At 51.6% G+C, this 27,334-nt stretch overlaps 1 pseudogene; it reads right to left on the reverse strand.

Moving 5' to 3' along the window:
• Positions 1-4,084: 4,084 nt before the first annotated feature.
• On the reverse strand, positions 4,085-26,873 carry LOC131570327 (uncharacterized; annotated as a pseudogene).
• Between the last annotated feature and the right edge of the window lie 461 nt (positions 26,874-27,334).

Below are 27,334 nucleotides of genomic sequence, written 5' to 3' on the forward strand. Positions count from 1 at the left end.
GCAAATTCCCCAGGCCACAGCATCCCCTCCCTGGCTCCCCCTACCCTTCCTGGTGTTTCTCACCTCCTTCTCCAGGTGTTCCCCCCCTTAACCCCCGCATCATCCCTCAGGGTTCCTTTCTAAGACTCACCACCCCAATCTCTGCAGCCCTTGTCCCTCACTGGGGTCTTCCTGCCCCTCTTTGAACCCCCTGTGTCCCTGACTGTCGCTTGGTGTCCCCCTATCCTGCAGGGGTCCTACCCACAGGGGTGTCCCTGTCAGTGCAGCCCCCTGGGGGACAGGTGGCACTCAGGGACCAACTGGTGCTGAGCTGCACAGTGGCCGTGGGGACAGGTCCCCTGTCCTTCTCCTGGTACCGGGATGGTTTGGGGGCACCACCAGGCACGAGCCCCCACCTGGAGCTGTGCCACGTTGGGGACAATGACAGCGGCCAGTACTGGTGTTGTGTGAGAAACGGGGACAGAGTGGCCCAGGGTGACCCCCTGAATGTCAGTGTCCTAGGTGAGTGGGACCCTCGGGATGGGAGTGAACCTCACCCACAGCATCCCCATCTCACCTCACCATGGGCCTGCCCTGTCTGCGTCCCCACAGTGCCCATGGCCAATGCCACCATCACGCCCAGTCCCCTGGCACACAAGGTGCGTGCAGGCAACAACATGACCCTGTGCTGCTCAGTGCAGGTGGGCTCAGCCCCTGTCACCTTCACCTGGCTGTACAACGGGCAAGAGGTGGGCCAGGGTCCGCTCCTGGAGCTCAAGGACATCAATGTGGGACATTCAGGCACCTACCAGTGCGTGGCCACCAACCAGCTGGGACAGGATGGGCACCGCGTGTTCCGGGCAGTCAGCCCTGAGCTGGCCCTGGAGGTGACACCTGGCTCACCCTGGGTCAGAGGTGGGGTCACACAGGGTCACCAGGGAGTGCAGGACCCCTGGGGTGATGTGTGATCCTGATGTGTCCCCCTCTGTTTCTTGCAGTGGCCACAGGGGTCAGTGGGGCCCTTTTGTTCCTGCTCATGAGTGTCATTGTGGCCTGGCACTTGTGGCACCATTTGGGTGGGTGACAATGGGGGTCCCAGGGAGCTGTAGAGGTTCAGAGAATTGGGGAACCATAGGGAACAACCCAAAGACCCTCAATTATGACTTTGGCTGGGGCTCCTGTAGAGCTTGTGGAGTAACTGGAAAGTCCTGCAGGGATGTTGAGGGTTCTTTCAGTGTTGGGAGGGTCTCTGTCCCTGCTTGGCTTTGGGTTCTTGAGAGTGATTTGTTTGGGGCCACCGGGGAAGTTCATGAATTCTGAGGTGATTCAGGAATGCTTAGAGGTCCTATGAGAAACTGAGAGTCCTATCGGTGTTCAGGAATCCTGAGAGGCGTCAGGGCCCTGGGACCCCACAGTCACCCCTCCCCTCTTACCTTTGCAGCTGCCAGGAAGAACCAGGAAAGGTAAGTGCGGGGCTCAAACCACACCCTCTCATTTTACGCCAACCCTCAAGCCCTCTCATCCTCTCTCCCACATCCCCTTTATTCCCTCAGGGCCCCCCTGGATCACCCAGCCCCCCCAAAGGAGGGGGAGGAGCTGTACACCCACATCGAGGTCTCCAAGAGTGCAGGGGTTGAGTACAGGGGGAACACATGCAGAGGGTCACGTCACCCATGAGTGTCACCCCACCCAGATCCCACAGCCCGTGCCTCTCACAGTGTTCCCCCATGCCAACACCCTCCAGGATCCCCAGGTGACCTACACAGAGCTGCGGGGACCCCAGGGGTGACTGCAGGAACCCGGTGACATCTACGGGAATGTGCTGTGACACTGGGGGGAACTGGGGGGCACTGGGGGTCCCCACCCATGGGCATCCACTCGTGTGTGTGCTGCTACTAAAAACTGCCCCTCTCCCTCCCCTTGGAGGCACAAAGATCCCAAAGGGCTGAGAGAAGAACAATTTCCTGAAACAGCAACAAGAGTAAATAAAACCAACAGCAACAGCAACAAGGTCCAGTGTCCAAAGGGTCACAAAAGGAACGATTTCCTGCAAAAGCAAGAACAAAGAACAAACACAAGACATTTCCTCCAGCATATTTCCTCCACCAGAGGAACCTGGCAGGGTCCTGGATTTTCCTTTCTCCGATAGCCAAAGTGGCCTTCAGGACGCTCTGGATTCTCTTGTCCCCTGTCCCAAACCCCTCCTCTGCTGTGTTCCCAACACAAGGATGTCATAAAGATGCTCTGGGGGTTCTGGAGCATCTCCCTTTTCTAGGGATGTCGGGATCAGGCCATGGCACAGGGTGAGGTGTCAGAGACAGGAAAAGTTTGATGTCTGGAGACATCGTGGAACACCTGTGTGTGACAGGGGTGAGTCAGGCCTTACTTTTGTAGAGACAGGGCCCCGTCTGTCCATCATTCTGTCAGCCATGGCACACTGGGGACAGTGTGACGCTCTGCCAAAGCCAGCTCCCGAGTGGCCGCGTGACCAGAAGGGCCACCTGGGGATAGGGCCTTTGGTGTCCCAACTGGCTTAAAAGGCAGAGCATGAGGTGGCCAAGTCCCTGACTCAGTCTTCATTTGGGGTGTCTGTCCCATCCACACTGGAACCCAGTAATTGACAACTCATTTAAATGAGGAATATCTGTCAAAGAAAGTGGGAACGTTCCGGGAATGGCTTTGCAAATAAAAGCAGCAAACTGTGACACAACAGGAGCATTTTGCTTTGAGTTTCTTGGAGGGATCAGGGACTCGCTCAGAGGGTCAGCTTGGCCCTCTTCTCCTGTGGGATTCACATTCTCTGAACCTGGGAGAAGCAGTGAGAGAAACAAAGAATGATCCAAACAATTCTTATCTCATTTTCTACTCCTGTGTTCTTCACAAATACAATGCATTGTGCCAGATTGTTTACCTGAAGGGAATTGGTAACTGGATTCTGGTGTGTTTTGATTCACTGACCAATTGAATCCAGGTGTGTTTCTGTGGGGACTGTCAGCTGACAGTCATGAGATTGTGTGCAGTGGAGTTCAGTTGAGTGCTTGGTAGATTCAGTTTAGATGTAATGTAAAATAATATAGAATAATATGGTATAAGACAGTAATTAATTAGCCTTCTGATAAGATGGAGTCAGATGCATCATTCCTCCTGGACGTTGGGCAAAAATATCACTGACACTCTCCCCTTCACCTTTTCTTCTGGTGGTCCTTCCTCCCTGTCCACACCCGTTCTTCCCTGCTTCGCTGCTTCCCCGAGGCAGCTCAGTCCTGCTCATACTGGACGTTCCTTCATTGCTTTCCCTGATGGAGTGGATGCTGCCTGCACCCACCCACCGCCTCTGCCGCGTTTCCCATGCTGCCCACAGCCCCAAGCCTGCTGCACCTGCCCACCGCAGCCCCAGCCCCTGCAGCCAGCCCAGAGCCACCAGTGCCGCAGCACCAGCCCGCAGCCAGCCCGCAGCAGCCAGCCTGCAGCCATCGCTCGCCCATGCCAGAGACACGCAGGTGCCGTCCTTGGAAATCACGCCCAGCCACTCACAAAAGCCATGTGGGCTCACCCTGGCTTGCAGCACACACACTCCATCTGCCGAGCTGATGCCCACAGAGCACCTGGACTTCTTGTGGTAATGCTTTCCCTGTCTTCTGTTTCTCTCTCTATCCTTTTCCCTTTCTACTCCCTTCTCTCCCCCTTCGGTAAGGACACTTACCCTCCTTTATCAAAAGACAGTTCTCAGATATAATATTGCCATGTTCGTGCTTCATTTTCAACTGATAAACCTTTCAGCAAGAATCCTCCCCGACTCCACCTTTTACAGCGGGATGGGACAGGGGTAGTGTGAGGGGGAATGGGGAAGTCCTGGGTGTACTGCAAGCACTGTGAGGAGAGAATGGGGCAGTCCCTGAGGGTACTTGGGCACTTGGATGGGGCTGGGGAACCAGCAAAGAGATGGGGGAGCCCTTGGGGGTACTGAGAGAGGAAATGGGGAGCACAGGGTGCCCTGTGTAGCCTCCCCCTGACCCATGACCACCTCCCTTGGAAGGATGGGCAACCTCAGGAGCCATGGAGGAGCACCCTCAGTGTCACCCAGTGCCTCCCGCTTCCCAGAGCATCACAACTTTTGGTGTAGATTGTCATAGATGTCACTGGGTTCCCACGGTTCCCTGTGCAGCTCCATGTACGTCGCCTGAGTATCCTCCACTGGGGGTGCCAGGGGGTCTCTGGGGGCCCTGTGGGAATAAGGGGGTGTGTGGAAGGGGATGGGAGGTGCTGGGGGTTTGGGTAAAAGGCGTATCATGTCTGGAGCCTGCACTCACCTTTCCTGGTGCTTCCTGGCATCTGCAAAGGAAAACTGGAGGGGTGACCTTGGAGACCCAGGGTCCCCTATCCATCCTTGGAAATGCTGGACCACCACCAGACACACAATTCTCCCCAGGCCCCCCGAGTATCCCTGATGCCCCCCCAGTATCCCTGACCCGCCTCACTTGCACCAACACCCTGAGCCCCCAGATCCTTGAGCCTGGCAGGGAGGGGTACCCCTGATAGAGCCCCCAACATCCCTGAAGGACCCTCCAACAGCTCCCCAGGGCTCTGAGCCGTGGTCACTGTGGGCTCAGCCCCTCCCAAGCCAGGGGCTGTAGGTGCCACCCTATGGCGCCCTTCTCTGGGGGCCTTCCCACTGATCTCTAGGACCTCCGTCCCCCCATTGTCACATACACAGGCGGTGCCACCAGTGCCAGGCCACCATGACACCCACGAGCAGGAGCAGGAACAAAAGGGCTCCACCGACCCCTGCAGCCACTGCAACAACTATAGGGGGACACATCAGGGTCACCCATCACCCCAGGGGTCCTGCACACCCTGGTGACCCTGTGTGACCCCACCTGTGTCGCTGTGTGTCCCTGTGTCCCGTGGTGTCACCTCCAGGACACCGAGTGTGATGGTGGCATTGTCCCTTGGGACTGCGAGGACAGAGACAGGGTTGAAGCCCCAGGGAGGGGCTGGCAGCTGGTGTGAGGTCATAGGGATGAGGGGTATTGTTGTGGTGGGGGATGTCAGGGATGGGGTCACACCACAAAGGGGTGAGGGGAAACAGGGCAGAGGAGGGGGGACCCAACAAATTTGTCTGGGGGACATGGAGGTGCCCAACCCGGGGCCCTCAGGTGTCTCCCCGTGCCCATCCCCACACTCACTGTGCACCGTGATGCGGAGCCAGGCGCTGCTCTTCCGCACGGCCCCACCCTCAGAGCGCACCTGGCAGCTGTAATTCCCCGAGTGGGAGACCCCCATGGCGGGCACCAGCAGCTGCAGGGACCCCTGCGGGCCCCTCACCTCCTGCCCATCCTGGTAGAACATGTGCAGGAGGGGGGCTTGGGGCCACAGGGGGCTGGGGGTGCTGAGGCAGCTGAGAGTCAGGGGGGCCCCCTCGGTGGGCTCGGGGTGACCCTCCAGCACCGGCACAGGGAAGAGCTCAGGGAAGGAGAGGGGAGGTGAGGACTGTGACTCTGAGTCTGCTGGGAGGTGGTGTTGTGTGTGTGAGGAGATTGGAGTTCCAGCCGTGGGGGTGCTCACCATGCGCTGTCACTGTCACTGCTGCTGACCGTGATGGCCAGGACCTCACAAAGCCCTCGCAGCGCTAGCGCCCGCTGTGGTGCTGCTGCAGAGGGGACAGGGACAGCACAGTACCTCTGAGGGACTCTGTCAGATCCTTCTCGTCCTGGTAAAATCGCAACTTGGTCACAGGACTGTTCCATTGGTCCCAGCATTGCAGTGTCACTGTGTCCTCCTCCAGCAGTGCCCATGCTGGCACCTGCAGCACCAGCAAATCTGGGGGACGGGAGGGTGCCATTTCACTGAGGGGCTTGAGATAGGTCCTAGTTGGGTTCCCAATGGCACCGAGGACATCTGGGTGCTCTGGGGTGCACTGGGGTGCAATGGGATTTCCCTGTGTGCAGGACACAGGTTCTTGCCGCACGAGGGTTGTAAGTCCACCCATGTAGTGGAGCCAACCAAGACCCCTCAGGGGCCACCATGATGATTTAAGATTCCCCCCTCACCATGTAAGACTCTCATGGGGGGGCTGAGCCCACTGCCGGGTCTCTCACATGTGTAGGTGCCACACTCGGTGACAGTGAGATGGTCACGTCCCGCCTGCCCCCAGTGCTTCCCGTCCTTGACGAAGGTGGTGGCCCCAGAGGTCCCTGAGCCCTGGCAGGTCAGTTTCACCCTGTCCCACAGCACCGCTGGCCTCCAGGAAGGCTCCCCAGGAGCTGGGTGGTCTGGGCACCTGTGGAAGACAGGGGGACACCAGCCTGCCAGGGCCATTGCGGGGCTGGGGACAGCAGGGTGGGGCCATGGCATCTCCCGAGTACTCACCATCGCCAAGGGTCTGGGCTGGAAGGGAGAAGGGACAGGGCTGGGTGAGGGGCCACTGTGGGGACAGAGGCATGGGGGCACAGGGTTGTAGGGGCTGTCCCCACCTGTCCTTGTATGACGTGGACTCATTGGGGACAGGGACACTGTTGCCACCCCTTGCTCAGACAGGACATAGGGACACTGTGGACACCCCTGAACTGGGGACACCATGGCCACCCCATGCTGGCACGGGTCACCCCCACCAGCCCCATGGTGCCTCCCCAAACCCTTGTCCTGCCATTTTTGTCCCCATGTTCCTGTCCCCCTTCTCTTGTCCCCATAACCATTTCACGACCCCAGCAGACCCAATGCTTTGGCTCTGCTGGCATTGGGGACATCAGGGGACCCTGCAGCCCCCCTGAGCCCCCTCCCCTCCCTATCCCTGGGGTGTCAGGCCCGTGCCTGGGGCACTCTCCCCACAGGAGCAGCACCACCTTCCTGGCCATCCTGGTGTCCCCAGCCATGTGGACTGGCTGTCACTCGCTGCTGGGGGTGGCTGTCCCCTGGGTGGTGGGTCTTTGGCCAAAGGGGAAGGAAGCGAAATCAGGTCTCATCCTCATGCATAGGGTGCACCTGGTGGGGCAGGGTGGCCACAAGCTAGGCACAGGCTGTGAGCAGGGTGGGGACAGGATGGGGACAATGCTGGGTGGGACACAGTGGGACATGGGGTTCCCAGGAGTGGAGGCCTCAGAGGGTTTTAGGAGCGGGGCTGGGTGACCAGGGGAATGGGGGTCCCTGGTAATGGGGGTGCAGTGGAGGGGGAGTCACCAGAAATTGGGGTGCCAGAGGAATGGGGGTCTCAAGGGCTGAGGGGGACTCAGGGATGGGAGTCCCAGGGGAACGTGGGACAGAGAACAGGTTGAGGGAAGGCCAGGGTGGGGGAAGCAGGATTGAGAGGTCTGCAGGAAGTCTTGGGGAGGCTGTGGGGGATGGGGGTGTCTGGCTGTGCCCTCCCAACACATTTACTTCCTCTCTCATGCAGCAGAAGGAAGAGGCTGTTTGTGCTCACTGTCACACGGGTGGGGGGGGGGAGGAGGGGGGAGGAGGGTGGGGCGGGTTCTGTTCTGGGCGGAGTTCATCCAGGGGGCTCCTGTCCTGTGGGGATCCTGTCCCAGGGGGGACACATGCTGGACAAGGGAGTTCTGTCCTGGAGCCTGGCTGCTCCAGGGAGGGGGGGTCCAGACTGCATCCTTGCTCATCCCCTGCAGGATCTGAGCCTCCATTCCATTTTGGGAATGGAGCCCCGGGAAGGAAGGAGCCCCCAACCTCCTGCTCCTTGAAGCCAGTGGCCATCCAAGGGTGGGGCCCAGCCATGGCCCAGCCCCACTGCACAGGGATGGCCATTGCCCAGCCCTGCTCTGCCCAGCCCCAGGTGGCAGCCAGCACCTGAGGGTCCCCCCTGCCCCCTTGACTTTGATTCTGGCAGCTTTAGAGCTGCTGCAGAGATGAGAATTCTGTGGGTGGAAAAAGGCCTGGCTGTGGTTTGCTCAGCTCTGCAAGAAGCACAAAACACAAAGGGAGCCCAAGCAGTGGCTCTGTGAGGGCCTGTGATGGTTTCCAGAGCAGGGCTGGCTGGAAAGCCCCCCTTGCAGGGGCAGCTGTGAGGGAACCAGTCCAAAAATGCAGCCATTGGTCATTTGCTCCTTTTGGTAAGGGAGTGAGAGAGCCCCAAAACTTTGTTTTGCAAAGACAAAAGCAATCTAGTCAACATGGTGCCTAGGACCCTCCTTCTTGAACAAAACCTTTAGCTTTCATAGAAAGAATGTTTGGGTTTGGACTGTAGCTGCCAGATACAAGGGGAAAGTATAGAAATATTGAGCCATGGCTTTGCCCTGTGGCTGTGGTGGACCTGTGGGGAGTGACCCAGTGTCTGGATTCCACGTGTCCCAAAAGTTGCTCCATCCCTGCCCTCCTCACCTGACTGAAAGCCTGAGGGTTTGCAGGAATTGTGGTTTAAAATAATCAGAGGTGCTGCTGTGGACCTGAGACATGCCTGGTGTCAGGCTCTGCCTTCCTTCCATTCCGGATCATGGGGAGCGGTCACGGGTGTTGTGCAGGGTGTGTGCCTGGCGCCAGGACACTGCTACGCTGCCAGTGGGCACTGGGATCCAACCTGCTGCCTTGGCGGTTTGTGCCCGCTGCCGGTGGTAGTGCCAGGACCGATTGGTGCCCGTGAGTTTGCAAAAGGAGCGATTTCCCCTCCTCCCTCCTGTCTGAGGCTGCCATGGCCCCTGAGGGGATGGAGCTGGACCGAGTCGCCCCCTGCTGGCCGGGAGTGCTCCTTGCAGCGCCCCCTGCTGGTGTATAAACTTCTTAGTAAAGATCTGATATTCCTTTTCCTACTCTTTTGCCTGGAAGCCCCATCATTTTTGAAATTAAAAAACAGTTTAGACATATGTCTTCTTTCCATTCCTGGAACGTTCCCACTTTCTTTGACAGATATTCCTCATTTAAATGAGTTGTCAATTACTGGGTTCCAGTGTGGATGGGACAGACACCCCAAATGAAGACTGAGTCAGGGACTTGGCCACCTCATGCTCTGCCTTTTAAGCCAGTTGGGACACCAAAGGCCCTATCCCCAGGTGGCCCTTCTGGTCACGTGGCCACTCGGGAGCTGGCTTTGGCAGAGCGTCACACTGTCCCCAGTGTGCCATGGCTGACAGAATGATGGACAGACGGGGCCCTGTCTTTACAAAAGTAAGGCCTGACTCACCCCTGTCACACGTAGGTGTTCCAAAATGTCTCCACACATCTAACATTTCCTATTGCTGACTCCCCACCCTGTGCCATGGCCTGATCCTGACTTCCCTGGAATAGTGGGAGATTCTGGAACTCCCAAAGGGCTTTTGTGACACCCTCCTGTGGGGAACACGTCAGAGGAGGGGTTTGGGACAGGGGACAAGAGAATCCAGAGCCTCCTCAAGGCCACTTTGGCCAACAGAGCAATGCAGGTCCCAGGCCCTGCAGATTCCTTTGGTGGAGAAAATGTGCTGGGGTAATCATCTGTCATTTGCTTCCATTTTGGGGGCTTTCCCAGGAAATCATTCATTTTCTGACCCTTTGGACTCTGAACCTTGTTGCTGTTGCTGTTGGTTTTATTCTCTCTGGTTGCTGTTTCAGGAAATTGTTCTCCTCTCAGACCTTTGAGATCCTTGTGCCTCCACTGGGAGGCATAGAGGCAGTTTTGGTGGCAGCACACACACGAGTGGGTGCCCATGGGTGGGGACCCCCAGTGCCCCCCAGTTCCCCCCAGTGTCACAGCACATTCCCGTAGATGTCACCGGGTTCCTGTGGTCGCCCCTGGGATCCCCACAGCTCTGCGTAGGTCACCTGGGGATCCTGGAGGGTGGTGGCATGGGGGGGACACAGTGAGAGACATGGGCTGTGGGATCTGTGTGGGGTGACACTCGTGGGTGAAGTGTCCCTCTTTGTGTACTCACCCCCTCTGTGTGTACTCACCCCCTGCACTCTTGGTGACCACGACGTGGGTGCACAGCACCTCCCCCTCCTCTGGGGGGCCTGGGGCATCCGGGGGGGCCCTGAGGGAATAAAGGGGATGTGTGGGAGGGAATGAGAGGTATTTGGGGTTGGAGTAAAAAAGGAGAGTGTGGTTTGAGCCCCGCACTTACCTTTCCTGGTTCTTCCTGGCAGCTGCAGAGAAAGGGGGGAAGGGTGACTGTGGGGTCCCAGGGTCCTGACCCCTCTCAGGGTTCCTGAACTCCCTCGGGACTCCAAAGCATCCCTGAAGTCCCCCAGAATCCTTTAACATCCCTAGTGCCCCAGACCAACTCAACATCATGAACCCAAATGCAACAGGGACAGAGACCCTCCCAAACACCCCCAGGGCCCCTGAAAGAACCCTCAACATCCCTGCAGAACCCTCCAGGACCTCCCCAACCCTACAGGATCCCCACACAAGGTCACTATTCTGCAGCTGTGGGTGCCACCCTATCGCTCCCCAACTCTAGGAGCCTCTAGAGCTCCCTGGGACCCCTGTCCCCCCATTGTCACCCACCCACATGGTGCCACTAGTGCCAGGCCACAATGACACCCAGGAGCAGGAGCAGGAACAAAATGGCCCCACCGACCCCTGCGGCCACTGCAAGAAACAGAGGGCGACACATCAGGATCACCCATCACCCATCACCCCAGGGGTCCTGCACTCCCTGGTGACCCTGTGTTACCCCACCTGTGTCACGATGTCCCCGGGATGTCACTGCCAGGGACAGCACTTGGCTAGTTGTCCTGAACACGTGGTGCCTGTCCAGCTGGTTGGTGGCCACGCACTGGTAGGTGCCTGAATGTCCAACATCGATGTCCCTGAGCTCCAGCAGGGGACCCCGGGCCACCTCCTGCCCATTGTGCAGCCAGGTGAAGGTGACAGGGGCTGAGCCCACCAGCACTGAGCAGCGCAGTGTCACGTTGTCACCTGCATGCACCTGGCGTGCCAGGGGACCAGGGGTGACAGTGGCATTGGCCACGGGCACTGCAGGGACAGAGACAGGACAGAGGGTGATGATGGCATTGGCAACACGCACTGCGGGGACACAGGGCTGAGACCACAGGGAGGAGCTGGCAGCTTATGTGGGTGGTTTAAGATGGTGGGGATGGGTGTGATGGTGGATGGCACAGATGGGGTCGCACCACGGAGGGGTGATGGGACAAGGGGAGTGATGGAAGGACCCAAGCAAGGTGACTGGGCAACACGGAGGTGCCCAAGCAGGGGATCCAAGGAGGCTGTGGGGGCTCCCTTTCCCATTTCCGGACTCACTGCGCACCTTGATGCGGAGCTGGGCACTGCTCTTCTGCACGGACCCTCCCTCAGAGCGCACCTGGCAGCTGTAATTCCACGAGTGGGAGAGCCCAACAGAGGGCACCAGCAGCTGCAGGGACCCCTGTGGGTCCCCCACCACCTGCCTGTCCCAGTAGAACATATGCAGGAGGGGGGCTTGGGGCTGCCGGGGGCTGGGGGCACTGAGGCAGCTGAGAGTCAGGGGGGACCCCAGGGTGGGCTTGGGGGGACCCTCTAGCACTGGCACAGGGAAGAGCTCAGGGAAGGAGAGGGGAGGTGAGGACTGTGACTGTGAGTGCAATGAGAAGTGGCTTTGGGTGTGTGAGGAGATTGGAGTTCCAGCTGTGGGGGTGCTCACCATGCACTGTCACTGGTGCTGACCGTGAAAGAATGGACCTCACCAAGCCCTCACATCGGTAGCGGCCTTTGTGGTGCCGCTGCAGAGGGGACAGGGACAGCTTGGTCCCTCTGAGGGATCCCCCAAGATCCTTCTCATCCCAGAAAAATCGCACCCTGGTGACCATCTTGTTCCACCAGCCCCGGCAGTGCAGTGTCACTGTATCCCCTTCCAGGAGTGCCTGTGCTGGCACCTGCAGCATGAGATCATCTGTGTGACAGGAGGGTGCCGTCTCACTGAAGGGCTCGAGACAGGTCCTAGTTGGGTCCCCATGGCACCGGGGACATGTGGGTGCACTGGGATGCACTGGGATGCCCCTGTGGCTCTCGTCACACAAGAGGTGTGAGGCCACCCAGAGAGCAGAGTTTACCCAGATCTTTCAGGGGCCACTGTGACCATTAAAGATACCCCCTCACCATCTATGACTTTCACGGGAGGCCTGCACCTGCTGCCAGGTGTCTCACACGTGTAGGTGCCACTCACTGTGACAGTGACATTGCTGGGTCCCTGCTGCCACAAGCACCACCCGTCCTTGTACCAGGTTGTGGCACCAGCAGTCCCTGAGCCCTGGCAGGTCAGTGTCACCTGGTCCCATAGCACTGCCGGCCTCCAGGGGGGCTCCACCAGGAGCTGGGTGGTCTGGGCACCTGTGGGTGACAGGGGACACCAGCCTGCCAGGGCCAGTGCAGGGCTGGGGAAAGCGAGGTGGGACCATGGCATCCCCTGAGGATTCACCAGCGAGGCCAAAGATCTGGGCTGGAAGGGAGAAGGGACAGAGCTGGATGGGGGTGGCATCATGGAGACAGGAGAACAGGGGCACAGGGTATAGGGGCTGTCCCCAAGCTGTCCCTATGGGGACACAATTCTTATGGAAAAGTGTGTGGGGGTGGTCCCTTGAAAGATTTGGCGAGGCACGGACACATATCTGTGTCACAGCCACCCGTGCACCACATCCCTGTGGCACAGACACCTTGGGAACAGGGACACCAAGGCCACCCATGGCTGAGGCAGAACATGGGGACACCGGACACCCCGGGCATGAGGACAACAAGGACACAGGCCATGCTGGCCCAGGTGATCCCATCCCCATGGCCACATCCTCATGCTTCTTGTCCACTTCTGTCCCTAAATCCCAATTTCCTTATCCTTATCCCCAGAGCTACCTGAGCCCAAAGGTGCCAGTCACCACATTCCTGTCTCCACATGCCCATCCTCAAATTCTTGTCCCTGTTCCTGTCCCCAAAGCCACCCTACATCCCCAGTCCCACCAAGGTTCACTGAGGGTAACATGGATTGGCTCTGCTGGCATTGGGGACCTCAGGGGACCCTGCAGCCCCCCCGTGCCCCCATCCCTCCCATCCACAGTCCGTCAGGCCCGTGCTCAGGGCACTCACCCCACAGGAGCAGTGCCACCTTTCCGGCCATCCCGGTGTCCCCAGCCATGGGCACAGGCTGTCACTCACTGCTGTGGCCACCATTCCCCTGGCTGGTGGCTCTTTGGATGAAGGGGAAGGAAGTGATGTCATGTCTGTCCCCACGTGTACGTGGCCCGTGGTGGGGGCAGGGTGGCCACAAGCTGGGCAGAGGTAGGGGATGAGGGTAGGTGGGACAAAGTGGGACATCAGATTCACAGGAGTTGGGGGCTGGGTGGGTTTGGGATGCCAGGGCTGAGTGTCCAGGGGAATGAGGTTCCTAAGGAGGGGAAGTCATGTGTTTGGGGGTTCCCAGGGCTGGGAATCATGGTTCTTAGGAGAACGTGGGCTCCAGGGATATGGGGTCATGGGATAGGGATGCTAGGGGAATGGTGGTTCCCACTGGAATGGAGTTCCTGAGAGAACCAAGATCCTGGGGGAAGGGGGATTTAAGGGGATAGAATTAATGGAGAGGGTTCCTTGGGAATGGGGTCCTGGGCCATGGAGATCCTGGAGAATGCCAATACTGTGATGGGGGTCCCAGGGATTAGGGGACGTAAGGAATGGGGGTCCCATGCTTGGGTTCCCAGGGGAATGGGGGTGCCAGGGATGGGCAGTTGCTGCATGGGCACAGGGGTCTCAGCTTCTTCTCTGGGTGCATCAGATTTTGGGGTGACCCAGAGCCAGCCAAGCCCCCCTGGGATGCTTATGTGCTGTGTAGGCATCACATGGTGGTCCTGGGTAGCTCTGACTCTGTGCCCTCCCCTGCCCTTGACATTAATGTCTTTATTGCTTTTTTTCTTTTTTTTTTTTTTTTTGCTCACTTTTGTGCCAGGTCTCCTCACCCCCAGTTTTTAGCTCAGCAATCTCATGGAGCACCTGAGCAAGGACCAAGGTGGGGGGAATGAGGGGAGGGGGGAAATGGGAAGCAGGAGTTGCAGGGAAGGATGGGGAGGCTGTGGGAGATGGAGGTGTTGGGCTGTGCCTCCACAACACTTTCACTTTCTTTTTCCTGGACAAGAAGGAAGAGACCATTTGTGCTGAGAATGGGAAAGGGGGGCAGTCTCTGTTCCTGGGGTGGCACATCCACGTGGGTCCTGCCCTGGGAGGATCCTGTCCCAGGGGGTGGCACATCCTGGCATGGTGAGTCCTGTCCCAGGGGGTGGCGGTTCCAGAAATGTCCCTGCACATTCCTGGCCGGGTGTCTGTCCCAGGGGTGGCACATCCTGGGGACCCCTGTCAATGCAAGGGTGCGGCCCAGCCATGGCCCAGCCCCACTGCACAGGGATGGCCATTGCCCAGCCCTGCTCTGCCCAGCCCCAGGTGGCAGCCAGCACCTGAGGGTCCCCCCCTGCCCCCTTGACTTTGATTCTTGCAGCTTTAGAGCTGCTGCAGAGATGAGAATTCTGTGGGGGGAAAAAGGCCTGGCTGTGGTTTGCTCAGCCCTGCAAGAAGCACAAAAATAAGAGTGACCCAAGCAGTGGCTCTGTGAGGGCCTTTGGTGGTTTTCAGAGCAGGGCTGGTTGGAAACCCCCCCTGCAGGGGCAGATGTGAGGGAACCAGTCTTGAAATGCAGCAATTGATCATTTTGTCCCTGTGCCCAAGGGTCTGAGAGAGCCCCAGAACTACTGCAAATCCCACAACAATCTGCTCAAAAACCTGACCTGGACCAGCCTCCTCCTCCCTGCCTTGCCGTGGATGGACAGTTGCCGGATGCCCCGCACCCACCACAGCCGCTCTCTCACTGCCCTCCTCACCTGGATGGGGAGAGAAAATTAAACCAAAGGTTCCTGGCTTGAGACACGGTCCAGGAGAGATCACTCATCAAATCCTGTCACAGGTAAAACTTTCTCAGAATTGGAGATTTTAATTGGTTTTATTGCTGACAAAATCAGATCAGGATAAGGAGAAGTCAAATAAACCCTTCCATACACCTTCCCCCAGTTCTGAATAACTTTGTAGTCATTGGCTTTCACTATTATATTGTTTTTTCCAAATTATTTTTATATAATACTCTTATTGGTAAAAGTATGTTAAATTAGGGTATAGTTCAATTATATTGTATTAATTGTGTTATACTAATGGTATTATGTTAAGAGTGGGGGGGGGGGTTATTAGAATTCTCTGAAATAAGGGTCCAGCGTTTGGTGGAAGAACGGTCTTGAAGGGTAAGACAAGGTCAAAGAGAATTGGATGGAAGACCTGACCAATCATTCTAAGCCCTGCAGAAATGATTGGTCCAGTAGGAACCAATTATTTGTTAAAGACCAATGAGAAGCCTGGAAATTGACCAATCATCATGCGGATCCAAAATGGACCAATCCTGGACTCAAAGGCGGCTATAAAAGGGGAAAGTTTGGTTAAGTCGGGGTTCTTCTTTTTTGGAAACTTGTTTTCTTGGGGGAGCCCAGTGCACTTGGAGGTAGTGCACTGTTCTGTTTTTGGCTCACTGTGTGGGTGCTTGGGCTTATCCGAGGTACTCCGTTTCTTTCAGCTATTTTAATAAACGAGAACCTCTTTCTCCAGAGAAAGTTTGGCCTCGTTCATATTCATAACATCTTTTTGGGGACTCGTCTGGGATAGGCCACGCCCCAAAACAGTCCGGGGTAGCCCAGGACCTGGGAGACCTGTCCAGCCACCTTTTTAGCTGCCAGAGATTGGACTACGTCGGAATACGGGAGGGGTTGCGCCTATACTTGAGTCACAGCGACCCAAAAGGTGAGAGCCCTCTGAGAGGGAGCGGGGCCTACGTTGCCTCAGAGCAACGTGAGTGGGGTTGAAGGTAGTAGGGGGTGTGGAGTGCGTGTGAGTGAATGAGACTAGGGCTGTGAGTACAGATCCCTGAAGCGAGTGCAGGCCTCCCAGTATCACGATGCCAGACTCCTGCGGGGCAGTGTCGGCTGGGAACAGAGGGAAGTGAGTGTTGTCAAGGAGTGCGTGTACCCCTATGGACCCCCGGGAGTAGGGGAAACATGGAGTACCCACTTATAGCCACCCTTACAGCTCAGGCTCCCGTTCCTCCAGTGATTGGAGGCTCCTAGGGGTGGTTTGAGCCATTGGCCCAAGCTGTACCCCTCAAACTAGGATCCCATTGGGGGGTCATAGAGGGGGACACACTCAGTACCCTGAACTAGGATCCCATTGGGGGGTCATAGGGGTACTCGGGGGGGGTTAGTGGGGCAGACTTGCCCAGTGAGGGGTAGAGCTCCGACCACTAGCTCAAACCATGTCAAGGGCTGTTTCTCAGGGATAGACTGGGGGAGTCTACTCCCTGAGGAACTAGGACCTTGGGGTTGAGAGAAAATACTCCTATACAGAGGCCACTTAACAAAGTGGCCACCGTGTAGGGGAGTGCCCCTTTTCTGAAGCCATGGAAAGGGGGGGGTGCCCAACCCAAAGGGAGTAGGGTCCCCTGGAACAAGAACCCCAGTGGGAAGAGGGTCATAGAGGGGAAGTAGGCTCACCCTGAGCTAGGATCCCAGCTAAAGGGGGTCGTAGGGGTGGCTGAAAATAGACTTCACAGGGACAGTGACCCGAAGGGGGGAGGTGGGCTGCTGGCTGTAGAAGGGCCCTTTCAGTCACTAGGGATGAAGGGGAGGTTAGAAGTGGCTTACGTTAGGGAGAATTTTTCTCTTTTTGTATGTTAAGGGTCAAGGCCCCTAAGGAGTGAGGTTTGGAGGTGAGGGCAAGCCTAAAGTCCTTCGACCACTCTTTTTGGAGTTTTCTGTGAGGCGGGCCAAGAAGCAGCTATTTTGAGTTTTCTATGCGGTGGGCAGGGAACAGCCATTTTGATTTTCATGTGCGGTGGGCTGGGAAGCAGCCATTTTGAGTTTCGTGTGTGGTGAACTGAGAAGTGGCCATTTTTGATAAGTAGGCTTTTTTGAGTAAAAAGTTGGAGCAAGTTGCTGATCGGCCATCTTGTTAATCTAGGTAAATTATTATTATTATTATTATTATTATTATTAGTCAAAAGGTTTTTTTTTTAATTTCCTGAAATCGCCATCTTTGTTTTGTTTCTCACATTAAAATCACCATATTTATTTCATTTCTTTAAGTTCCCATTTTTATTCTGTTTCCCACATTCTGCCATATTTATTTCATTTTTCTCACCATATTTATTTAATTTCTTTAAGTCACCACATTTATTCTGTTTCCCACGTTAACTTTCATAATCGTTACTTTATTAACTAATATTATCTAGGCACTTCCATTCCTAGAACTTTATTAAGTTTATTCAACTTAAAGCTGTTGAATAAACTAATTCAGTGGCATCTAAAATCTGAAATATGGGGCAGTGTGTGGGGAACAGTGTCTGCAAAGGGAAAGAAGGAAAGGAAAAATTTAAGAATATTCCTCCTAGTAGCTCTCTAGGTTTGATGTTAAATGGATGAGATAACAGCAAGGTGAAAAACCTAGATAGAATAAAGATGATAAAGTATTGTAAGCAAGTCTGGCGGAAGGAAAGTATGGCAGAAGGACCTGTCTACTGGCTTTGGTATGGCACAAGAGAAAAGTGGTTATGCGCAGATTCGAATGGACATGTTAACACCCAAAGGGAACCTTGTAATGAAGAGATTCAATACGTTAAGTGTTGGCTAGAGAAAGAAAAACAAGATGAAGAAGTAAGAGTATGTAAGGTGACATGAGAAACAGATAGAAAGGAAGCTAAATCACCAGAGAGGAAGTGGGATCCTTTAGATTCCCTTCCTCTACCTCCCCCTCCCGATTCATTAGACTATCTCTCGCTACCTCCTCCTCCTACTCCATCAATTGAACACCTCCCTCATCCTCCTCCTCCAGTACTATCTTCCTCGGTACAATATCCTGAACAGACTTCAGTTTTGACCTCTATAAGGGTTTCAAAGCCACCACAATCCCTTTCTACAAATTGTCCAGCACCTGCTACCCCTTCAACTTCTCTATCATCCTCTACCTCAAATAACATCTAGATGCCATCTTCTGATGTCATAACCCCAACTGCTAGAAGTATTCCTACCCCTATCCTGGCTCCTAAAACCTTCCAAAGTATCCCCCTTTATTTTCGCCATATCTTATAACTTATTATCACAAATACCCCTTGTGAAGGTCCGCCCGAAATGAACGGGTGATGAATGATTTTTGGGTGCAAATATAACCAACACAAGGCACAGGGGTTCTGCAAAACAAATCAACAAGGTGCAATTTTATTGATTATAACCACAGCTAAATATGCATTTGGTTAAGGGATCTGGGGAAGAGAAGGGTAAGACAAGGAAAAAGGGAGGAAAGGAGGTCAGGGAATGGGGTATAGCTACCAAAACATGATGTCTTCGGGGTCCCGCCGCTGAAACTCGCTGGTACACATCTTGGGGAGTACTCAAAGGACAGTCAGATAGAACCCCAATATATATACTGTTCTTGGTTGGGGGAAGGGTGGCTGAAATTATGTTTCCATGGAGGGGAGAAGTCCATTGTTTTCATGGCCGCATGCTCACAGGTACGTTAGGTTTTTCCCCCTCCCTGAGTTGGGAGGGAGTGCAGTCCCAGTCTCTGGAAGGAGGTTGCCAGGGGGGTGCCATGGGGGTGCCATGGGGGCGCCAAAGGGGTGCCAGAGGGGTTCTTGGTTCCTTGATGAGGGGATTCGCATCTCGGTTGGTCCGTCATGGTGGTTGAAGACAGGCAAGAGGGGTTTTCTCATGGAGCGGGGGGGAGCCACCCCAGAGCTCAGTCCAGCCAGCTCAGGAGTTTGGAAGAAAGTCCAGTTCAATTGTCCAGAAAAGGGCAGCATACCCCCTTTGAGTACAGCATGGCGTGTTCTGCAAGCATCACTTGTGAACACACTAGATAAGCAGGAGACTTTCTTTCCCAACTGGCTCAGCAGTTTTAACCCTTCGGTAGTCTTTTCTCATAACAATTGTGAGGCAAAAAATGAAGGATTTTTGGATGGACTTCTACACCCCTTCTCCAATTACTGTCCCTTGATCCAGTCAGAATATTTCTCTCTGTTTATGCCCCATCCCTCAACCCATAGAGGATTAGGCATAGAAGAAAATATGTCATTGTAATAGCCTGGAAGAGAAAAGGTTAGTGGAATTAGATAAACAGGAAAAAGGTCATCAATACAATGTAAAGGTCACAAGCAGGAAAGATTCAGACTGATGTAGGAAAATTGTTTCCATTAAGAGAAGTACCTGCGGAAGGAGCCAGGGGAGGTATTGGGTTTGTGAACACACCACTGACTGCCTCTGAATTTAGAAATTTTAAGAAAGAAATTAAAACTTTATTAGAAGACCCAATAGGCATCTCTCAACAATTAGACAAATTCTTAGGGCCTAACATCTTTACGTGGGAGGAATTAAATTCTATCCTGAAATAGTGTTCTCTTCCGAAGTAATACAAATGATTCGTACCGTGGGTATGAGGATTTGGGAAAGAGAAAATAGAGGAGATCCTAGAGGGGAAGACAAAATGCCTATTAACCTAATTAATTGGGATCCAAACCAGGAAGATGGAAGAGCGAGCATGAGGCAATATAGGACACTAATTGTAAGAGGGATAAGAGAGGCAGTCCCTAGAATGAATAATGCAAGATTACCATTTGATAGTCAACAGGAGCGAGATGAATCATCCAGTGCTTGGTTAGAAAGATTAAAAAGAATCTTTCAATTGTACTCAAGTGTGGATCCAGATAGTCCAGAAAGACAAGTTTTAGTTAAAATTCAGTTTGTAACTAAGGCCTGGGTGGATATACAAAGGAAATTGGAAAAGTTTGATTAATGGCAGGAAAAAGGAATGAATGAGTTATTAAGAGAGGTGCAAAAAAATATCTAAGGAGGGACGAGGAGAAGACCAGGACAAAAGCAAAAATTATGGTAGCAGTAGCTAGAGAGAGTGCTAGATTTGAGAATAGTGAGTTCATCGGGAGATGGAAAAGCAAATACATGGGTCCTAGAATAAGTGGGTTTAAAGATCAGCCAAGTAGAATGTATGAGCCAGACAGAGATAATAAGTCACCTTGGCCCGAGAGAAGACCACCTTGGGCAGAAATCATATGCTTTATTGTGGTCAGAAAGGACACACCAGAAATTTCTGCAGAAAAAGAAAGATGGATGAGGCTATTGCTCAGGAGAAGGCTGAAAGGAGAGGACTAGGGGTGCCAGGGGCTCTGTGCTCTGAGGGATGATATTGGACATCAAAAGGAGGCCCTGGTAAACCTAAAAATTGCCCTCAGAGCAAGGAATTGGAATTTTTAGTGGATAATGGAGCAGATCGTTCAAGTATTTCAAAGATTCCCAAGGGATGCAAATTAAGTAAGCGAACCGGTAAAGTTAAAGGTGCTGAGAATAACCCTTCTGAAGTACCCATTATTGAAGAAGTACCCATAAAAGGAAGTTTCAGAGAAGGCTGTGCTGACCTGCTGTATATGCGTGAATTAGACTAACCTCTTGGGCCGAGATTTACAAGTGCAGTAAAGAATAGGGGTAGTCCCTGAAGGAAAATGTATGGTAGTGAAAATGATGGTTTTAAAAAAAGATGAGAGAGAGACAGATCCGAGAGTGTGAGCACAAGGAGGGGGTCATGGACTGTTGGAAATTCCACCCATAGAAATCAAAATTAAATCTGACATTCCCCCAGTAAGAGTTAAACAATATCCAATTTCCGTAGAAGGGAAATGGGGATTAACACCTGTAATTAAAGACTTAATTAAAAAGGGAATTTTAGAATTGGTGCATGTCTCCACATAACACCCCAATATTACCCATAAAGAGACCTGATGGTACATACCAATTAGTCCAAGATTTACGAGAAGTAAATAAGCAAACTGTTACTCGATATCCACTAGTAGCCAACCCATATAATTTATTGAGCAAAGTACCATCGACACATGCAGGATTTAGTGTTATAGATTTAAAAGATGCTTTTTTGTCCTGTCCACTTGAGAAAGAAAGTAGAAAATGGTTCGCTTTTGAATGGGAAGATGAGGAAACTGGGAGAAAAAAACAATTACAATGGACAAGGTTGCCTCAGGGATTCACAGAGTCACCAAACCTATTCAGCCAAACCCTAGAAGAACTAATGAAACAGTTTATACCTGAAAAAGGATCTCAAATCCTACAGTATGTAGATGATATATTAATTTCTGGGCAACAGAAAGAAGAGGTACAAACAACAACTGGTAATTTCCTGAACTTCCTAGGGGAAAAGGGGTTAAAAGTATCAAAAAGAAAGTTACAATTTGTGGAACCAGAGGTAAAGTATCTAGGCCATAAAATTGGGAAAGGATATAACAGATTAGATGCTGACCAAATTCAGGGAATGCTATCATTGCCAGTACCAAAACCAAAAAAACGGATGTGAGAAAATTACTATGATTAATGGGGTATTGTAAATTATGGATAGATGGACACACAGAACTAATTAAATTTCTTTATGATGAATTAGATGAAATTGAACCCATAAGTTGGGATGAAAATGATGAGAAAAAGTTAAAAGACCTAAAAGAAATGTTGGCAAATGCTCCAGTACTAAGTTTGCCAGATTTAAACAGACTGTTTGAACTATTTGTCATTGTAGAAGAAGGAATAGCTTATGGAGTTATTGTACAAGAATGGTGTGGGGTGCGAAAACCCATTGCATATCTCTCCAAATTGCTGGATCCGGTAGTTAGGGGCTGGCCCACTTATCTCCAGGCAGTGGCTGGAACTGTAACTCTTGTGGAGGAAGGTTACAAGTTGGCATTAGGAAACAAGATCAAGGTATACACTCCCCCGGATATAAAAAGTATACTAAGTAAGTGTCATGGTTTGGGCCTGGCACAGAGCCAGTGCCCCCATGAGTATACCTTCTCCCTGGTGTCTGCTGTGAGATGTGACCAGGAATAAGCAAAGCAGGCTCCAGCTTAAACATAAAGAAAACTTTATTACCTAAACTACAAGAAAAGAAAGAAGGAAAAAAAAACTATAAGATAAAAAAATTGAAAACCTTACAAAAAACACTTTCCTCCTCTCTACCACCAAAATTTCCCAATCCGATACATTCCCCCCAAAATCACCAACTGCCCAGTCTGGCACCACCCTTTTGGATATTCAAAATTCAGTCCATGAAGAGGAGAGGAGTCTTTCTTGCACCATAGGCTTCTCCTGGAAACACGCTGAAAACTCATGTGCTTCCCTGTCACTCAGCACCGCCTGGAAAGTCCTTTTGCCACTTGTGACATCTTCCTTCCATGCTCAGTGCTCTCACCACTGGCATGGACCAGAGCTGCTTTTAGGGTTGTCTTTTAAGGATGCCTTGTCTCACTCCAAAAAGGCACAGTCTCTACTTTGGGACATCTGTCCCCTCCATTTTTATCCAACCCCCTGGGGCCGAGGGGTCCCCACAATGAACCCTCCTGGTTCTGAGGCACTGCCTCCCCCTAAATGCAGTCTCTGTGTCACAGGAATAAAACTGGTTCAGTCTATGGCTACACAAGAAAAGTCCAGCCAAAAGGCCACTCTAATCATCTCTCTCTCCACTCAGCAAGCCTTCTCCACGTCCTTTGGGCCAGGTCCTTGTCTCATCTCATATCTCCCGTCTTATTCAGCTCCGAGGAGGATCAGCATTTTTGCAAGGTCCCAATCATGAAAGAAAGGGGTTAAAAATTTCAGTCTCTGTCTGTCCCAGAACTCCGGCACTCCCACACATGCTGCTGCTCCGGCTGGCCAGGCACCTCTTCCCTCGCTGCATTCCCCCGCTTTCTCCTCCTGGGCCGGCTGCTATCACATTCGTCGTCGCCGGCTCTCCCTCTCTCTCTCCTGGGTGGGGAATGGCCGCCAGATTTCTCTTGGGGCTCCTCCACCCTTCCATCCTCCAGGGCCTCCTCACCTCCCATCTCTGTCCAGGCCCAGGCCTACCACATGGCTGCCCTCCCCCGCCCAGCAGCAGCAGCTGGACAGGGGAGGGAGATCCAACCTCCATCCCTCGAAGTCCCAAGAGAGCCTCCCAGGGCTGAAGCTCTGCTTTTAACCCCTGTGTGTTCTCAGAGGTGTGTCCAGATCCCACTGGCCACATCAGGTGCCAATATCAAAATCCGAGCACCCATTGGTTTGACCACAGAATCCCAGAATTCCCACTTCTTCCTGGTCAAACCACCACAGTAAGAAAGCCTGTCAATGGATTTCACATTCAATGGATTTCACATGGCAGACTTTTAAAATATGAACTGATATTAAACAAAAGTGAAACTATAGAATTGAAAACAACAAGGATCCAAAATCCTGCACAATTTTTATATGGAGAACCAAAAGAAGAATTGGAACATCTCTACCTTGAAACCATAGATTTGCAGATAAAAGTTAGATTTATTAGAACTAACTTTACCTGAAGGAGATGTACTGTTTATAGATGATTCATCACATGTGGTAGATGGTAAGCAAGTATCAGGGTATGCTATTGTAAATGGACATACAATGACAGTCATAGAAAAAGGAAAACTTCCCAATAGTTAGTCTGCACAATGCTGTGAACTATATGCATTATTAAAAGGGCTAAAATGGCTTGATCAAAGGAGTGGTACCATATTCACCAACTCTAAATATGCTTATGGGGTAGTACATACTTTTGGGAAGATCTGGGCAGAGAGAGGATTTTTCAACTCAAAGGGAAAACCCCTAATTCATGAAGGCCTCATAAAGGCAGTGTTAGAAGCCTTGAAAGGACCAAAAGAAATTGCAGTGGTACATAAAAAGAGACATCAAAAAGGCAATACTAGAGAAATAAAAGGGAACAACTTGGCAGACATAACTGCAAAAAGGGCCGCTCTAGAAGATTCTGAAAATATCTTCAGGTTAAATAAAGTAGGAGATGGGAATGAGGAAGATCAAGAAAAGGAGGAGATCCCTATATTTAATGAAAAACAACAAGAGGAATTACTAAAACATGGTGCCGTCCAAAACGGAAAAGGAGAATGGAGGATGCCAGACAGTAGACAAGTATTAAACAAAGCATTAACCAGAAAGATATTAGAGGACCTACATGCCTCAACCCATTGGGGTACTCAAGCTTTACACGATCACTTTATGAGAACTTATGTGTGTATCGGGGGACAGGAAATTGCCAAGATAATAACTCGAGAATGCATGGTATGTCAGAAGATAAATAGGAAAGTAATGAGAAAATTACCTCAAGGTGGTAGAGAATTAGCAAAAAGGCCATTTCAATGTGTACAGATAGACTTTACAGAATCACCACAAGTACAGAGATGTAAGTATTTACTGGTGGTAATAGATCATCTAACTCCTTGGGTGTAGGCATACCCAACCACAAGCCAAGACTGTAAGTAAAATCTTATTAGAACAAATCATACCCCTATATGGAATGATCAATACTATTGACTCTGATAGAGGTCCTCATTTTACTGCCAAGATATTATAACAAATAATAGAGGCCTTAAATATCATCTGGAGATTTCATACCCCATGGAGATCTCAAAGTTCTGGAAGAGTAGAGAGAATGAACAAGACTCTTAAGATAACTCTCACAAAATTAACAGAAGAAACAAAAATGAATTGGTTAAGATGTCTCCCTCTGGCCTTATTGAGAAAAAAGACTAAACCAAGGGCAGATATAGGGATTTCTCCATATGAGATGATGCTTGGCTTACCTTTCTTAACTACTCCAGGTAATACAGGAATATATGAAGAAGGAGAATTAGGCATGAGAAAATATATAAAGACCATAACCTGCACTTTAGAGGAGTTAAGGAACAAGGGATACCTTCCTAAAACTAATCTATTGATTTTAAAATCCACAAATTCCAGTCTGGTGACTGGGTGTTAATTAAGACCTGGAAAGAGCAACCACTAACTCCAAAATGGGAAGGTTCCATTTCAATTTTACTCATCACAGAAACAGCCATTAGGATGCAAGAACGAGGATGCACACATGTCACCAGAGTAAAGGGGCTGGTTTCTGCTCCTGAGAGACCATCTCCTACTATAGATAAGTTAAAGAAGACATCAGGAACACCATAAGAACCACATGAGCTATAAGTTATAATAAGAACTCTGTTCAGTTTAATATAAGATATTTAATTTAAAAGTTTTTAACATACTTTTAATTTAAGAAAATGGTATTTATATATGAGAGTGAGATTATATGAATTATCAAAAATATGTTTATATCTCTGGTATTCCCTGTTACAGTTCCTGTGATCCGAGAAGCGATGCATCATTCTCCCATACTGGGAGAATGATGGCCCTAAAAGAAAGAAAGAACAGTTGATACAAAAGGGGAAGTAGACCCCTGCAGTAACCAGTAAGAATATTACAGAAGTAAGGAAAGAGAAGAGAGGGGGGCAAGACTGGACCAAGATATGCTCTTGCCAAAAAGAGTCACTGATCCTCTGCAGAGGGGAGACATGAATGAGAGAGTAGCCTGTACTGAACCCCCACTTCTATGGATCCTCCTACTTATCAGCATCAATAAGGGAGAAATACAAATGTATGAAAAATGCTATCATCCTCTGTATGCAGGAGAGTCTTGGACTGCTGTCCTCAGAACACACTTGAATCTGAGCCCCAATTGTATCAACTTTTTATCGTTAACCACCTGTATAGAGGACAGCAAAGTGTATTGGCTAACCCTGGACTCAAAGGAGACATAAACGGGGTAAGATCGGTTGGGTCGGGGTTCTTCTTTTTGGAAACTTGTTTTCTGGGGAGAAGCCAGTGCACTTGGAGCTAGCGCACTGTTCTGTTTTTGGCTCGCTCTGTGGGTGCCTGAGCTTATCCTGGCTACTCCTTTCCTTGCAGCTATTTTATTAAACGAGAACCTTTTTCTCAGGAGAAAGTTTGGCCTTGTTCATACTAATAACATTTGGGTTCTGGCTGTGTCTGCCAGACAAGAGGCAAATGTGTGAAAATATCAAGCAGTTGCTCTGCCTGTGGCCATGATGGGGCTGTGGGGAGTGACCCTGTGTGGATTCCAGGTGTCCTCAAAGCAGCTCCATCCCTGCCCTCCTCACCTGCATGAAAGGCTGAGGGTTTGCAGAAATTGTGGTATAAAGCAATCAGAGGTGCTGCTGTGGACCCAAGACCTGTCTGGAGTCAGGAGCTGCCTTCCTTCTGTTGGAATCCATAAAGTTAGAGGGTTTTTAGGAAATGGTTAAAAAAGTATAGGCCTCAGACTGAAGTTTTGTTAGCATTGCAAATACAGCAGAAAAGTTTCCCAAGCAGTGGAGCATACGTGACAAATAACAATAGGCCTCTGTAGAATTGGCTTAGAGATGGCAACAAGGTTATTTAATGTATATCTTTAGAAGGTTAGCATGAATAGAGCTCTGTTCTTTGTCTCTTATGAACCAGTCTTTGTTTTAACTACCATTACGTGTGTTTTATAAGACTGGATAGAAAGCTTGTCAATATGTGTTGTTCTATGTATGATTGCTGAAATCTAGACTGAGATGGTTTTATGTCATTCTGTACTACCCCACCTTCCCGGACATTCCCTGTGGATTAGTGAGCTGTTAACATCCTGACTCCATTGTCTAACAATGTCTTGAGACTGATGTGCTGAAAATAAAAACAAGCTCTTCACTGGTCTGGTTTGTCCAGTGTTGTCCATATCTGGACATAGTTACAGCAGCCCATGGTTTCCTTGGTAATGATTGGGTTCCTGACACAAATGGACATATATTCTCCCATATCTACCTGACCCCCGCATCTTCCATCATGGAGAGCAGTGGCGGGTGTTGTGCAGGATGTGTGCCTCGGCCTGGGACACTGCTACGCTGCCAGTGGGCACTGGGATCCAACCTGCTGCCTTGGCAGTTTGTGCCTGCTGCTGGTGGTGGTTCCGGGACCGATTGGTGCCCGTGAGTTTGCAAAATGACTGATTTCCCCTCCTCCCTCCCACCCGAGGCCGCCATGGCCTCTGAGGGGATGGAGCTGGAGTGGGGTGACCCCTGCTGGCCGGGAGTTCTCCCTGCAGTGCCCCCTGCTGGCCCTGGTTATAACTGCCACAAAAACCAACAGCGCTGAGCAGGAAGGAAAGTTCTGGGTTTGTGTTGTTTATTCTGTTGTAGTTTATAAATTTCCTAGAGAAGAGCTGGTATTCCTTTTCCTACCATTCAGCCTGAAATCCCCATAATCTTTGAAATTAAAAGAAGTTTTAGGCATGGGTGTTGTTTCCATTCGAAGAACATTCCCATATTCTTTGGCAGATACTTCTCATTTAAATGAGATGCCAACTCATGGGTTCCAGTGTGCATGTGACAGCGGCTGAAAGAAAAGACAGGGTCATGGACTTCGTCACCTCATGCTCTGCCTTTTTAGCCAGTTGGGACACCAAGCGCCCTCTCCATGGCTGGTACTTCTGGCCACCCAGCCA

Source organism: Ammospiza caudacuta, chromosome 34 (genome assembly GCF_027887145.1).
Source record: "Ammospiza caudacuta isolate bAmmCau1 chromosome 34, bAmmCau1.pri, whole genome shotgun sequence".
NCBI classification, from domain to species: Eukaryota; Metazoa; Chordata; class Aves; order Passeriformes; family Passerellidae; genus Ammospiza; species Ammospiza caudacuta.